Here is a 13698-nt window from a genome sequence, read left to right on the forward strand (position 1 = left end):
ATGAGGAACAATCACAGCGCAGGTACTGTGGAAAACCGGGGAGCAATCACAGCACAGGTACTGCTGGTAATGGGGAACAATCACAGCACAGGTATTGCAGGTAAATGAGGAACAATCACAGCGCAGGTACTGTGGAAAACCGGGGAGCAATCACAGCACAGGTACTGCTGGTAATGGGGAACAATCACAGCACAGGTACTGTGGAAAACTGGGGAGCAATCACAGCACAGGTATTGCAGGTAAATGAGGAACAATCAGAGAGCAGGTACTGTGGAAAACCAGGGAGCAATCACAGCACAGGTACTGTGGGTAACGGGGAACAATCACAGCACAGGTATTGCAGGTAAATGAGGAACAATCACAGCACAGGTACTGTGGAAAACCGGGGAGCAATCACAGCACAGGTACTGTGGAAAACCAGAGAACAATCATAGCACAGGTAGTGCAGGTAAATGAGGAACAATCACAGCATAGGTACTGCAGGTAAATGAGGAACAATCACAGCATAGGTACTGTGGAAAACCAGGGGCAGTTGTGAGCAGCCCGGGGCGGTGCTTCCTTCACCACACTCATGATGTATGGCACCACAAACTCACCTGGAGGAAGGCTGTTCCAGCAGCCCTGGTGCCAGCCCAGCCCCGGCAGCCTCCTCCTCCTCCTCCTCCTCCTCCTCCTCCTCCGTGCCGGGCTCTGGGGCAGGAGGATGAGGAGGGTGAGCGCAGCCCTCCTCTCCCATTGCCTGTGGCACTTTACTGCCTTGCCCCCGAGCAGCACAGGGCTGGACAGCACTGCTCAGCCAGGAATGGCCAGAGCTACCTCCGTGCCAGGTGTGTGCCCAGGTGTCCTGTCATGATGCTCCTGTCACCTGTGCATGCCAGGTGTGTGCCCAGGTGTCCCATCCTGCTGCTCCTGTCACCTGTCCATGCCAGGTGTGTGCCCAGGTGTCCTGTCCTGCTGTGCTCCTCTCACCTGTCCGTGCCAGGTGTGTGCCCAGGTGTCCTGTCCTGCTGTGCTCCTGTCACCTGTCTGTGCCAGGTGTGTGCCCAGGTGTCCTGTCCTGATGCTGCTCCTCTCACCTGTCTGTGCCAGGTGTGTGCTTGGCTTTTTTTTCTTTTTTTGATAGAAGAAAAGGAACTGATTTAGTGATTTCCCTTAGACTTTCTCTGGTTTTTTTTTTTTTTTTGTTTATACCTAAATACAACAAAGCAATTTAAAAAATAAAAATAAAACAAATGAAATATTAAACCATTTACTCCTCCTCCATTAAGCCCAAAGGTGGAGAGCTCTTGGCAGGGGATGGGCACAGCATTGACACCAACCCTGTACCAAACTTCATCCCAGCAGCCCAAAGGAATTGCCAAAACATCTGTTGTGCTCAGGTAACTTTTTTCAGTGGTTCTGTGTCACAGCTCAGGAGGTTTAAAAATATTTCATGTAGGAAAAGAGATGAGCAAGGGAAACAGGGCTGGGACTGCAGTTTGTGATTAACCCTTGTGGTGAATGGACGTGCATGGGCAGTCCTGGAATGTTCAACAGAACTCTGGGCAGACAGACAGAACTCCGTGCAGACAGACAGAGCTCTGGGCAGACAGACAGAACTCCGTGCAGACAGACAGAGCTCTGGGCAGACAGACAGAACTCCAAGCAGACAGACAGAACTCCGTGCAGACAGACAGAGCTCTGGGCAGACAGACAGAACTCTGGGCAGACAGACAGAGCTCTGAGCAGACAGACAGAACTCCAAGCAGACAGAGAGAACGCCAAGCAGACAGACAGAACTCCGGGCAGACAGACAGAGCTCTGGGCAGACAGACAGAACTCTGGGCAGACAGACAGAACTCCGGGCAGACAGACAGAACTCCGAGCAGACAGACAGAACCCCAAGCAGACAGACAGAACTCCGGGCAGACAGACAGAGCTCTGAGCAGACAGACAGAACTCCGTGCAGACAGACAGAGCTCTGGGCAGACAGACAGAACTCTGGGCAGACAGACAGAGCTCTGAGCAGACAGACAGAGCTCTGGGCAGACAGACAGAACTCCGGGCAGACAGACAGAACTCCGGGCAGACAGACATAGCTCTGAGCAGACAGACAGAACTCCAGGCAGACAGACAGAACTCTGAGCAGACAGACAGAACTCTGGGCAGACAAACAGAACTCTGGGCAGACAGACAGAGCTCTGGGCAGACAGACAGAACTCCAGGCAGACAGACAGAACTCCGGGCAGACAGACAGAACCCCAAGCAGACAGACAGAACCCCAAGCAGACAGACAGAACTCTGAGCAGACAGACAGAGCTCCGAGCAGACAGACAGAGCTCTGGGCAGACAGACAGAACTCTGGGCAGACAGACAGAACCCCAAGCAGACAGACAGAACTCTGAGCAGACAGACAGAGCTCCGAGCAGACAGACAGAGCTCTGAGCAGACAGACAGAACCCCAAGCAGGCAGACAGAACTCCGGGCAGACAGATAGAGCTCTGGGCAGACAGACAGAACCCCAAGCAGACAGACAGAACTCCGGGCAGACAGAGAGAACTCCGAGCAGACAGACAGAGCTCTGAGCAGACAGACAGAACCCCAAGCAGACAGACAGAACTCCGGGCAGACAGACAGAACCCCAAGCAGACAGACAGAACTCCGGGCAGACAGACAGAACTCCGGGCAGACAGACAGAACTCTGGGCAGACAGACAGAACTCCGGGCAGACAGATAGAGCTCTGGGCAGACAGACAGAACCCCAAGCAGACAGACAGAACTCCGGGCAGACAGACAGAACCCCAAGCAGACAGACAGAACCCCAAGCAGACAGACAGAACTCCGGCAGCTCCACATCTCCACCGTTCACAATGGGAACTCATCCGTTTGTTTTCCAGATCCTAATGCAACCGTTGCCATAAGAACACAAATTATGTGTACATTTTAATGCATCTATGCTTCATAATTATGCATGGTTGTGTGCTGTTATAATTGACATAAAATATAAAACAGGTCAAAGAGCAGCTATTAAAACTATTTTTCATTTTGCTTCCTGACAGCTCCCGACATCAATGCCGACTGCATTTAATAGGACCATACAGGGAATGCAAAGATAGTTATATAATTTCAACCGTATTAAAGCCTCCACAACTTGCAACCTAATTATTTCCTGCAGTGTCTTGTTGTGAGCTGCGTTACTTTATTTGGAATGTGTTCGGTTTAAGATTAAACAATTGGGCTACATTAAATTAGCATGAAGGGGGGAAATCATAAAACTTTTGGATGTATTTCATAGGGGTCACTCTGGTAGGTTAAGAATTATCCCAGAAGCAATGATTTTCTGCCACTCAAGATAAAAAACAACGCTAGAATTGCGCTAATTCCATGCAGTTATTTTAATCACTGAAGTAAATTCTACCAAAGGCCTAAATTGTAGCTGTACCCTCTCTCTGATCACAGAATGTCGGAGAGAATAAAAGGAAATCGAATAAAAAATTGATGGATTTATAAGATCGTAGGAAACCCCAGACTGGTTTAGGTTGGAAGGGACTTTAAATCCCCCCCAGTGCCACCCCTGCCATGGCAGGGACACCTCCCACTGTCCCAGGTGCTCCCAGCCCCATCAATTGATGTCCCTCCTCTTGGTCCTGGCTGCATGCAGACAAGGAGCAGGGCCCAGAGCAGCAGGTTTCACTCACTGCTGGTCATCCGTTCCTTCTGGACTGGCTGAGGGCTCCCAGTCCCCTGCAGGAGGCTGGGTTTCTCTTGGAGCCTGTGCCAGTCTGTATTTTTCAAGAAATCCTTTTAAAATCAGGTGTGGTGGGGAGGTCCGGCGTGGGCCGAGAGCTGCCCCTGGAGATGTGAGCACTGCCCAAGTGAGCACTGCTGTCTCCTGCCCCAGAGCCTCTGCCAGGGCCACAGTTTGGGCTGGGTCACAGCACCTGGGGTCCCCTGGAGCAGGAGGGGCCCACGGGGGTCACTGGGTTCAGCTCTGTCCCTGCTCAGACCCCCGAGCTCTCCCCCCGCAGGGCTGGGCGTGATGAGAGGACTCTGGGAGTGGGAGCTGTGCTCTGAGGGGCACAAGGCAGCAGACACCAGCACCCCCTGCCCGGGGCTCCTGGCTCTGTGCTGCCCTGATGGGGCTTGGGCTGGGGAGTGGGGGGAGCCCCTCATGGGCACTGGCACTGCTGTGCCCCACCAGCCTGGCCAGACACAGCTGGGATGTGCCAGGGAACGGGCAATGGGCAGCAATGGAGCAATGAGAGCCCTTTCTGTGCTAGGGGCTGCCTCGGGTCCAGCCTGGGGCTGGAGGCTGAAAGCGATTGCCCAGCCGGGGGAATGAGCAATAAGAGCAATCCGATTTCCCCAGGCAGAGGCAGCCCCATCCTGGGGAGAGCCATCACAAATGGCCCTCGTTAGCAGCTGGGCAGGGCTGGGGCTGGGGCTGGGGCTGCAGCCCAGGCTCGCCTGATTGAGCGCTTGGCTGTGGAGCATGGAGAGCTCTGTGTGGGCTGTCCTTCCATCTCTCCAACAGACCAAAGGTCTCCTCTTCCCAGGAGAGATCTGCTGTGTTCTGCTGTTACTGCCTCCCTTTGTGTTTGGGCTCTTGCTCCTGGTGATTTGCCTTTCCCTGGCCGTTTTCACAAGACATTCCCCATTTTCCACTCAGAGTCCCAGAGTCACTGCTTTCCCTGAGCCAAAGCCGGTGGCCTCTCTCCTGCCAGTGCTGAGGCTCTTCCCAAGGTCTGTGAAATTCACAAAATTATTTAGTTTGGGAAATCCCTCCAGGATCATGGAGCCCCAGCTGTGCCCATGCCCGCCCTGTCCCCAGCCCAGAGCCCTGAGTGCCACCTCCACAATTCCTGGGACACCTGCAGGGATGGGCACTGCAAACCTCCCTGGGCAGCTGCAATCCCTGAGCCCCCTTTGCATGGGGAAATTCCTGCTGTGCCCACCCTGAGCTGCCCTGGGCCAGCCTGAGGCCGTTCCCTCTGCTCCTGTCCCTGTGCCCTGGGATGATCCCAAATCCCCCTGGCTGTGCCCTCCTTTCCAGAGCCTTTTGCCCCATTTGCTGCCCCAGAATCAGGAGGCTGAGCCCAGCTAAGCCTCCTCCAAGGCTGGTGATAAGCTGGGCTTGACCCTTCCATCCTCGAGCGCAGCTTCACACTCCCAATCCTCTGAAGTGAAGATGGAGAAGCACATAAAAGCTTCGGATTCCATTAGTGCAAAATGTTTCAGAAAAGTGTTGAGCTAGGTAATTACCTTAATCCAAGCGCAATAGCTGGTCACAGCACCCATCAGATGAGCATCCAGAGCCAGATTTGAACACGCAGTCAACCCGAACAGAATTAGCTCGGCAACAGTGGCCTGGGTTTCTTAATTAGTTCTCTGCCACAGCAGCATTTAATGTTTGCAAAAGCCAAGCGCAGATTCCACAAGTGACGGGGTTTGGGGAGGCTTTGGAGGACGCTGTGAGGCCGCTGCTGGCCCAGGGCAGGGAGGCAGGGGCTGCTCTCACTGAGCCCTCCCGGGGTCCCTTCAACTTCTGCAGCCCCACAATAAAAAGTAATGGTATGATTAACTTGGTGGTAATAACCCATTGCATTCAAAACACACATTTAACTCCAATTCTCATTGAACTACACAGAGGCTGAAAGCATAATGGCTTTCCCAGGCAGCTGATGGCACAGTTTAGTGCACTGTAATTGGCTCCCTTGGCTTATCTTGGGTTAATAAAGTAGATGGGATTCATGAAAAAGCACCGTGGTCACTTAGCAATTGTTTAATTTCTGTAACGCCATTTTTTGGGTTAGGAAATGATTGTTTTCCAGTGGTGTTAAATATTTATGCAATGTAATTGAGACGCCTGGCACAGGGCACGCTCCTGTTAAGCTCACAAATTAATAAATTACTGAAAAAGTGGAAATATGAAATACCATTTCAAGTGCAAAAGACAACTCCTCAGCCCGCAGGACATCTGAGGGTTTGTGCACTGCAGAGGATGTGCAAATGCCTTGCCCAGCAGAGCTGATCATGACCTTGCTGCCGTTTGGGTTGGCCCCTCTGTGCTGGCTGGGACGGGCAGGTGACAACTTGAGCTCCCTTTGGAAACTGCCCTGGCTGCTTGGGAAGAGAGAACAGCAGCAGCAGGAGCTGCCTGGGACCTGCCCTGGCGCAGGCTGTCCTGTCCCAGCTGATGATACTGCCCTGATGCAAGGAAACATTTCACGGGTGCACCTTCTTTAAAAACAGGGAAAAACACCAAAACTTCTAGAACTGGGTATTTTGAGCAAGTAAATGTTACAGGGGGCAGAAAAAGGGAAAGCTTCTAAGATGTGTGTAGGGGAATTAAATCTAATTTGTATCATCCCCACTATTGCCAGGGTTTCCCAGCTTTTAGAGAAACCAGGTGAGATCCAGCCCAGGGGCTGATAGGTGAGGAGTGCTGGGAGGCACTGGGGCTGGGTTGGGGCTGGATGGAGTTGGCTTAAATTGGGTCAGGCTGGCTCGGGGTTGGCCTGGGTGGGTTTGGGGCTGGGTTCTGTGGGTTGCTGGACAGGGATGATGAGGAGTCATGGGCTGAGAGGGGCTGCCCTGGCCCTGCAGCAAACCCAGCCTGGCTGTCCCACCCTGGGTCAGTGCAGCTGCTCCCAGCCCATCCCAGCCCATCCCAGCCCATCCCAGCACATCCCAGCCATCCCAACCCATCCCAGCACATCCCAGCCATCCCAACTCATCCTAACCCATCCCAGCCCATCCCAGCACATCCCAGCCCATCCCAGCCATCCCAACCCATCCCAACCCATCCCAACCCATCCCAGCACATCCCAGCACATCCCAACCCAATCCCAACCCATCCTAACCCATCCCAGCCCATCCCAGCCCATCCCAGCCCAATCCCAGCCCAATCCCAACCCATCCTAACCCATCCCAGCCCATCCCAGCCATCCCAACCCATCCCAACCCATCCCAACCCATCCCAGCACATCCCAGCCTATCCCAACCCATCCTAGCACATCCCAGCACATCCCAGCCCAATCCCAACCCATCCTAACCCATCCCAACCCATCCCAGCCCATCCCAGCACATCCCAGCCTATCCCAACCCATCCTAGCACATCTCCAGCCCATCCCACCACATCCCAGCCCATCCCAGCGCATCCCAACCCATCCCAACCCATCCCAACCCATCCTAGCACATCTCCAGCCCATCCCAGCACACCCTGGCTCGGTGTCCCAGGTGAGAGAACCCACCTGGCCCCATGGGTGTCTCCAGGAACCCCACCTGGCCCCATGGGGGTCTCCAGGAGCCCCACCTGGCCCCATGGGGGTCTCCAGGAGCCCCACCTGGCCCCATGGGTGTCTCCAGGAACCCCACCTGGCCCCATGGGGGTCTCCAGAGCAGTTTGCCCTGCCCCACTCAGCCCCTGCCCTGTGAAATCCCCACACACACTCCAGGAAAGCCGAGCACAGCTCCGGGCTCTGCCTCGGCCACGGCCCCAGGTTATGACATCTTTTGTCAAAGATACCTTCCAAAAAAAGCGCTGCAATTTCTGACAGGGAAATCCAATTGTCTTTCAAAGCAATATAACAGTGGTGCACTCTCTGCCTCTGTGACCCCTCTCATCTCCTGGGGGTTTGAGTGGAGGGCTCAATTTAAAACTGCTCCTGCTCTGCGGATGGCTTCAGCCTGCCAGCCCTGCCCTGCTGCTGAGCACCTGTGGGGCTGGCTCTGCACCCCACGGGCTCAGAGGACGTGGTGCAGCTCTGCCCTGCCCCATGAGGCTCTCCTGCCAGCCTCCTGCCTCACCAGATAACCAGCACTTATTGATTCTAGCACAAACATGCACGTGTCCTGGTTTTCAGAAGGAAAATGGCACCTGGACTTCATTACAAGGGGAATCCTTAGGGATGCACAGCTCCTTGGGGGGTGGATTTGGACACAGCCCCTCGTGCTGGGCTGGGGGTGAGACTGGAGCTCCCCACACTCACAGGCACAGGGAGCCAGGCAGCACCAGCCCCAGAGGATGTGCCCTGGAGAGCAGCTTGGGATGGTTCTGCACCCAGCATCTTCTGTGGCTCGGGCAAGAGGGGAGGAGGTGCCAAGGAGTGACCAAAATCCCCAGCAGCCCTCTGACTGGGCTGTGTGAGGGTGTTCCCATCTCAGGCCGGTGCCCAGCACTGGGCAGCCTCTGGGGCAGGAGCTGATCACCTTCAGCCTGAGGTTTCCCTGGCAGCCGTGACCCATCTGTGCCAGGCTCTGCTCTGTGCCAGGCTCTGCTCTGTGCCAGGCCCTGTGCCAGCAGGCTGTGGCTGCCACGTGTGCCTCAGTGGCAGGGTGGCACCTCGGCCGGGCTGCTGGCTGCAGTCACATGAAGCTCACTTCAGCCTTTCCAGCTCGCTGCTCTCACTGTGGACACGAGGAAACCCACGGCAGTGCCACCAACGCCAACAAGCTCCCTGTCCCTGTCCCCAGCTCTGCAGCAGCCCCGCGCCTCCTGCACCCTGTGGGCACAGTGGAGAGGCCAATCCCCTGCAGGCAGCCCAGACCTGGGGAGCTGCTGCTGCTGCTCTCCTTGGGTGCGGCCATGGGGAGCACCTGGGGTGACAAAGGCAGGGGAACAATGCCCAGGGAGGTTTGCAGTGCCCAGCCCTGCAGGTGTCCCAGGAATTGTGGAGGTGGCACTCAGGGCTCTGGGTTGGGGACAGGGTGGGCATGGGCACAGCTGGGGCTCCATGACCTTAAAGGGCTTTCCAGCCCCAGGGATCCTGGGATCCTGTGGAAGGCACTTCTGATGGTCAGGTTTTAACAGACCCACACGAGGTCAGTGGTGCAAGCACCAACCCACGGCCTCCCCCATGCTGGCAATGTGACCCCTGTGTCCCCAGCCTGGTGTCCCAACAGCTCCTGCCTTTCGGGACAGCTTATAAAGCCCCAAACATGAATAATGTAATTTGCTGTACATTAGTTATGAAGGTTTTGGTCCCCTGAAGTTGATGGCAGGTTTTCCCCTTGCTCTGTGCCCACATCCAGAGATGTCCCATCGTGTTTGGACGGGTGGCACAGTGAAGCACAGCTCTCTGCTAAAAACAAAGGAGTGCAAGGCAGCAGGGAGCTGTGCCAGCTGTGCTGGAAAACTGGGACACCAGGGGGGACACAGATGGGAAAAATGCATAGAGGGAGTCTGTGCACAGAACTGACCACTGCTGGGCACCCAGTTTGGGGTTCTGGTGCCCCCATAACTCAAACTGTGTTCTGCTCTAAGCTTGGATAAAGTGTCCAGGCCAGGCTGGAAGCAGAGGGCCTGGGCCCCAGCAATGCCTCCCTGCTTTCTGTCCTCGTTCAACTCCTGTGTTTTCATAGCCCACAGAACACCCTCTCTCCACAAACCAAAAAAGTATAAAAAGAGGAAACCCAGCATTTCAGGGTTGTTTTCCCACGGTGAATCGCTGGGGAGACACTTTGGCTAACACAAAACTTGTCACTCTTGTCAAACACAATCTCGATTGCATTGCAGAGTGTCTGCAAGATCTGCCCAGCAAGAAAAAACAGAATAATCTGATTTTGCCACAGCATTATGATAAATCAAATTCAGATGGAAACTCAACCCTCTTGCCACAGCCTCATTTAATTCCCTTCTGTCCTGCCAACATTTACGTGCGAGTATTGTGAAAAGTTGTGGTGAGTGCAGATAACTTGTCACTGCTTCAGCCGGGTTTTTTCTGACAGTTTTCCACATTCTGGCGTTTGGGAGCTGCCTCCCCTCCCGTGGCAGGTGAGTGACAGCCCGTGACAAAGCACCCCCAGCCTCTGCCTGTGTTTGCTGCACGTTGCCATGGCACTGAGACTCCTCCACCAACAGCCATAAACAAACCGCATTCAAAAGAACAAAACCCAAACAATCCCTAATTAAATTAAAATCTGGCAGCAAAAATCATGTTTTCTTTCTAAATGTTGTACCATTTTTCCTGAGCTGTTGGCCCTGCCTGCCCTGACACTGCTGTCACCCATCCCTCAGCTTCAGCCTTTGGCTCTGTGTTTTCTCAACCACTTTTGATCACAATCTGCAGTTGCTGAGGAGGTATCAGGTTTTCTATAAATAAAACAAATACTCTCTGCTGCCTCAGGTGGTGCCAGGAGAGGTTCAGCTTGGATCTTAGGGGAAATTCCTCATGGAAGGGCTGTGCAGCCCTGGCACAGCTGCCCAGGACAGGGTCAGGTCCCCATCCCTGCAGGGATTTAAAAGCTGTGTGGATGTGTCACTTTGGGACCATGGGGCAGTGGTGGCCCTGTGCTGGGGGAGCAGCTGGGCTCCATGGTCTCAGAGCCCTTTTCCAGCCCAAACCATTCCACGATTTCACCCGAGGGCCCCTGCACAGCCCCCTGCCAGCGCGACCCCCCTGCCTGTCCCTTCACCCTCGCCCAGGCTCCGAGCTCTGCCTCTGAAGATCATTAATCACAGATATAATTTAATGACAGCTGGGTCGTGTCCCGCTAACTAAGTACACCTTGTTTGCCTCAAAATGCTAATGGCTCCTCTGAATCATTAATGAGGGACAATTGGTATGGAGCCTAATAATCGTGTGTGGTCTAGGTACAGATTTATTCATGGGAGCCCGAGCCCTTTGTCATGGTAAGAAGCAGCAGATTCAGGTTGTGCAGAGCAGCTCTCGTGGCACTGCTCAGCACAGCAGCTCCGAGCGTGCACATCACACAGCAGGGGCACAGCTTTCCTGGAGAAATGGGCGAGCTGTGGGCGCACCTCTCGCCGTGGATTCGACAACACTTTTCAGGTCAAACCGTTGCTTTCACTGAGAATATTGGAGACATCGCCTATTTTTCAGTGCAGAGAGAGTTTGTGCTGTGGTGGGGATCAGAGCGCCAGGGGCATCTCCTGCAGAGGGGTCATGGCATGGGGGGCCAGGGGTCCCAGCACTGGCAGTGCCAGGGGGTCTGGCCCCAGGGAGAAGCTCTGCAGCTCCCGGCGGGGCTGAGCCTTCTCTGCAGGGAATATTGGCAGGGGAGTTTGAGAAGGCTGGGCTCTGATCTCAGAGGTCTTCTCCAGTGCTGGGAGAAGCTCCATGTGAAGGGTCCTTCTCGGGATCTCTGCTGCTCACAGGGACCCCCAGATGTGTCAGAAATTCTCTTTTCCCAGCCCGGCGCTCAAAGAAGGAGTCAGAGCTCTTCAGTTCTTGGTCTCAAGGTTGGTTATTGTTCCTTATCTATAAAATTCTTTCTCTGACCTGCCCAGGTCTGCTCAGCAGGACAGACAGAGGCACTCTGCCTGCCCTGGGGCTGTGTTATCTTTTTATACTAAAAACCACCTGTACAATATTTACAATGACTTCCCAATGCCCATCACCTGTGTTAGACAGTGAGCTTCTACTCTAAACCAATCCAAAAGTGCCACCATCACAGCAGGAGATGGAGGCCAAGAAGGAGAAAGGCTGGACATGCCCAGATTCCTCCATCTTGCCTCCTGAACACCCATTCTAAAAACCCCAAAAATCTATTTTTTACCCCATGATAAATTCACTATCATTCTCCTTAAACTGTCTTGGCTTGCAGATCCTCATACAAGGTTGGCAACTTTTTCCATGGGTCATAACCAAAGGCACAGGGGTCCTGGGCTCTGTGCCAGGGTCTGTGAGCCCCCTGGCAGGGCCCTGGCAGTCCAGGACAGACAGAGGGATGTCCTGGGTTCCCACAGGTCCTGGCCCAGCAGAGCTCTGTGCACCCAGCCAGGCTGGGCTCCATCTGCACAGCCCAGCACTGCATCAAACCTTCCTGAGGGAGTCCATAAATCAGAGGGGTTTGGGAAAGCTGCAAAGGGCAGCCCCAGAGACAGCAGAACTGTGGTCAGAGCCAAGCAGCAGCCATGGGATTGGTCAGCAGAAAAATCATTTAAACTGTAGAAAAGCAAGGACAAATAGAACAATGGTCTGCGTATTAATGCTTGTCTAGAATAACTCCCTAAGGTGCTGAAAAGTTTATCTAGTGAGATATTAGGCAGTTCTAAGCTTAATAATGGAGCTCTGTGCATTGTGTTTATTTTCCAAACAAATGCATATTTAAGGATTGGCTTTTTGCAAATATTAAAATGAATATTATATGTGTTGTGTTAGAAAGTGATGCTGTATTAATTCTCTTAAGTAGTGTGTTAAATATAGTTTTAGGTTATAACAAAAGGTTAAAATAGAGACTGTGCTATGTAGGATACTTTCTTTAAAGAAAGGACTCACACCGAGATAGCAGCCACAGGAAACCTAAATCTTTCAGAGAAAAAGAATTTATTGCCCTCTTATCAGAAAAAATTAACTTCTTCCTGCCTTGCTCAGGCCTGCAGATGCCATTCAGATTCAGAGGAAGAAGCTGACACTACCAGACAGAATCCTGTATTTGAATGGAATTTATGTATCATGTATGAGGTGTATGAATATGCAACAGAAAAATATGCAAAAAACCCTATTGTTTTTAAGGGTTAATCCTCTGTTAACGAGTGTCCTTTTTCGGGTTTATTTGGCCCAGAAAAGGTACCTGGTTGCCCATAACTCTTCGTTTCTATTGTCTCGTATTGTCCTGATCCAAATTGTCCAAATTATTATTACTCTAACTGTATTACTATTCTTATAACCATCTAATTACTATTAAACTTTTAAAATTTCGAAACCAAGCGATTGGCGTTTTTCACGGTGACTTAGCCAGCAGACGCAGGGGACAGCAGGAGCCTGGCCTGTGCCTGCCACCCATCCTGGTGGGTGACTGAGCCAGCAGGCACAAAAGCCCTGGTGCAGGCACAAAACCCCTGGTGCAGGCACAAAACCCCTGGTGCGGGCACAAAACCCCTGGTGCAGGCACAAAACCCCTAGTGCAAGCACAAAACCCCTGGTGCAGGCACAAAACCCCTGGTGCGGGCACAAAACCCCTGGTGCAGGCACAAAACCCCTGGTGCAAGCACAAAACCCCTGGTGCGGGCACAAAACCCCTGGTGCAGGCACAGCCCCTGCTCCCAGCGCTGCCCCAGCCCCACCTGGGCAGGTACCAGGACCCTGAGGCACAGCCCCACCTGGGCAGGTACACTGCAGGGACACTGTGGGTGTGAGAGATGAGTAATGCAATGATTGACTCCCACCATTAACAGACAAATACCATGTGGAAAGCTTGAGGAAAGTTTTACAGATTTATAGTTACGTTTCACCCCCTTGCGTTGTTACCAAGGGGCAGCTGGGGTTGGGACATCTGGGAGGATTGGCTGGTCACTGTGGCAACCCCTGCCCTGCAATCAGGATTTGAGGAAGTGATCTCCACCACTGGACAGAAGAAGGAGTCAATGGGCAGAACCTTGGAGGGGCTAAAGGGTTAAAAGGCCAAACCTGCATTGTGTGGGGGAGCACATGGTGGGGAAAATCCTCTGCTCCCGCACCCCAACATTCTCTCTATTCAGTCTGCTGTTGCATTTTTGATAAGGTTTAATAAACCTTTCTACATTTATGAAAGTGATAGCTATTTCTCACAGTGGGAATGGGGCCTGGCTGCCCAGGACACACTGCTGGGACCCTGGCTTGACTTTGACTCTTCTCCAGTACTTGTGCAGCATGCAGCTGGGAAAGGGCCTGGGGATGGAGAAACCAGCAGGCAGGGCTTTCACGGGATGGTTTCCATCACCTACAGACATCTCTGTTTGGGGCTGGCCAAACATCCCACCCATGGAATAGCTGG

This window comes from Molothrus ater, chromosome 7, assembly GCF_012460135.2.
Source record: "Molothrus ater isolate BHLD 08-10-18 breed brown headed cowbird chromosome 7, BPBGC_Mater_1.1, whole genome shotgun sequence".
Lineage (NCBI taxonomy): Eukaryota > Metazoa > Chordata > Aves > Passeriformes > Icteridae > Molothrus > Molothrus ater.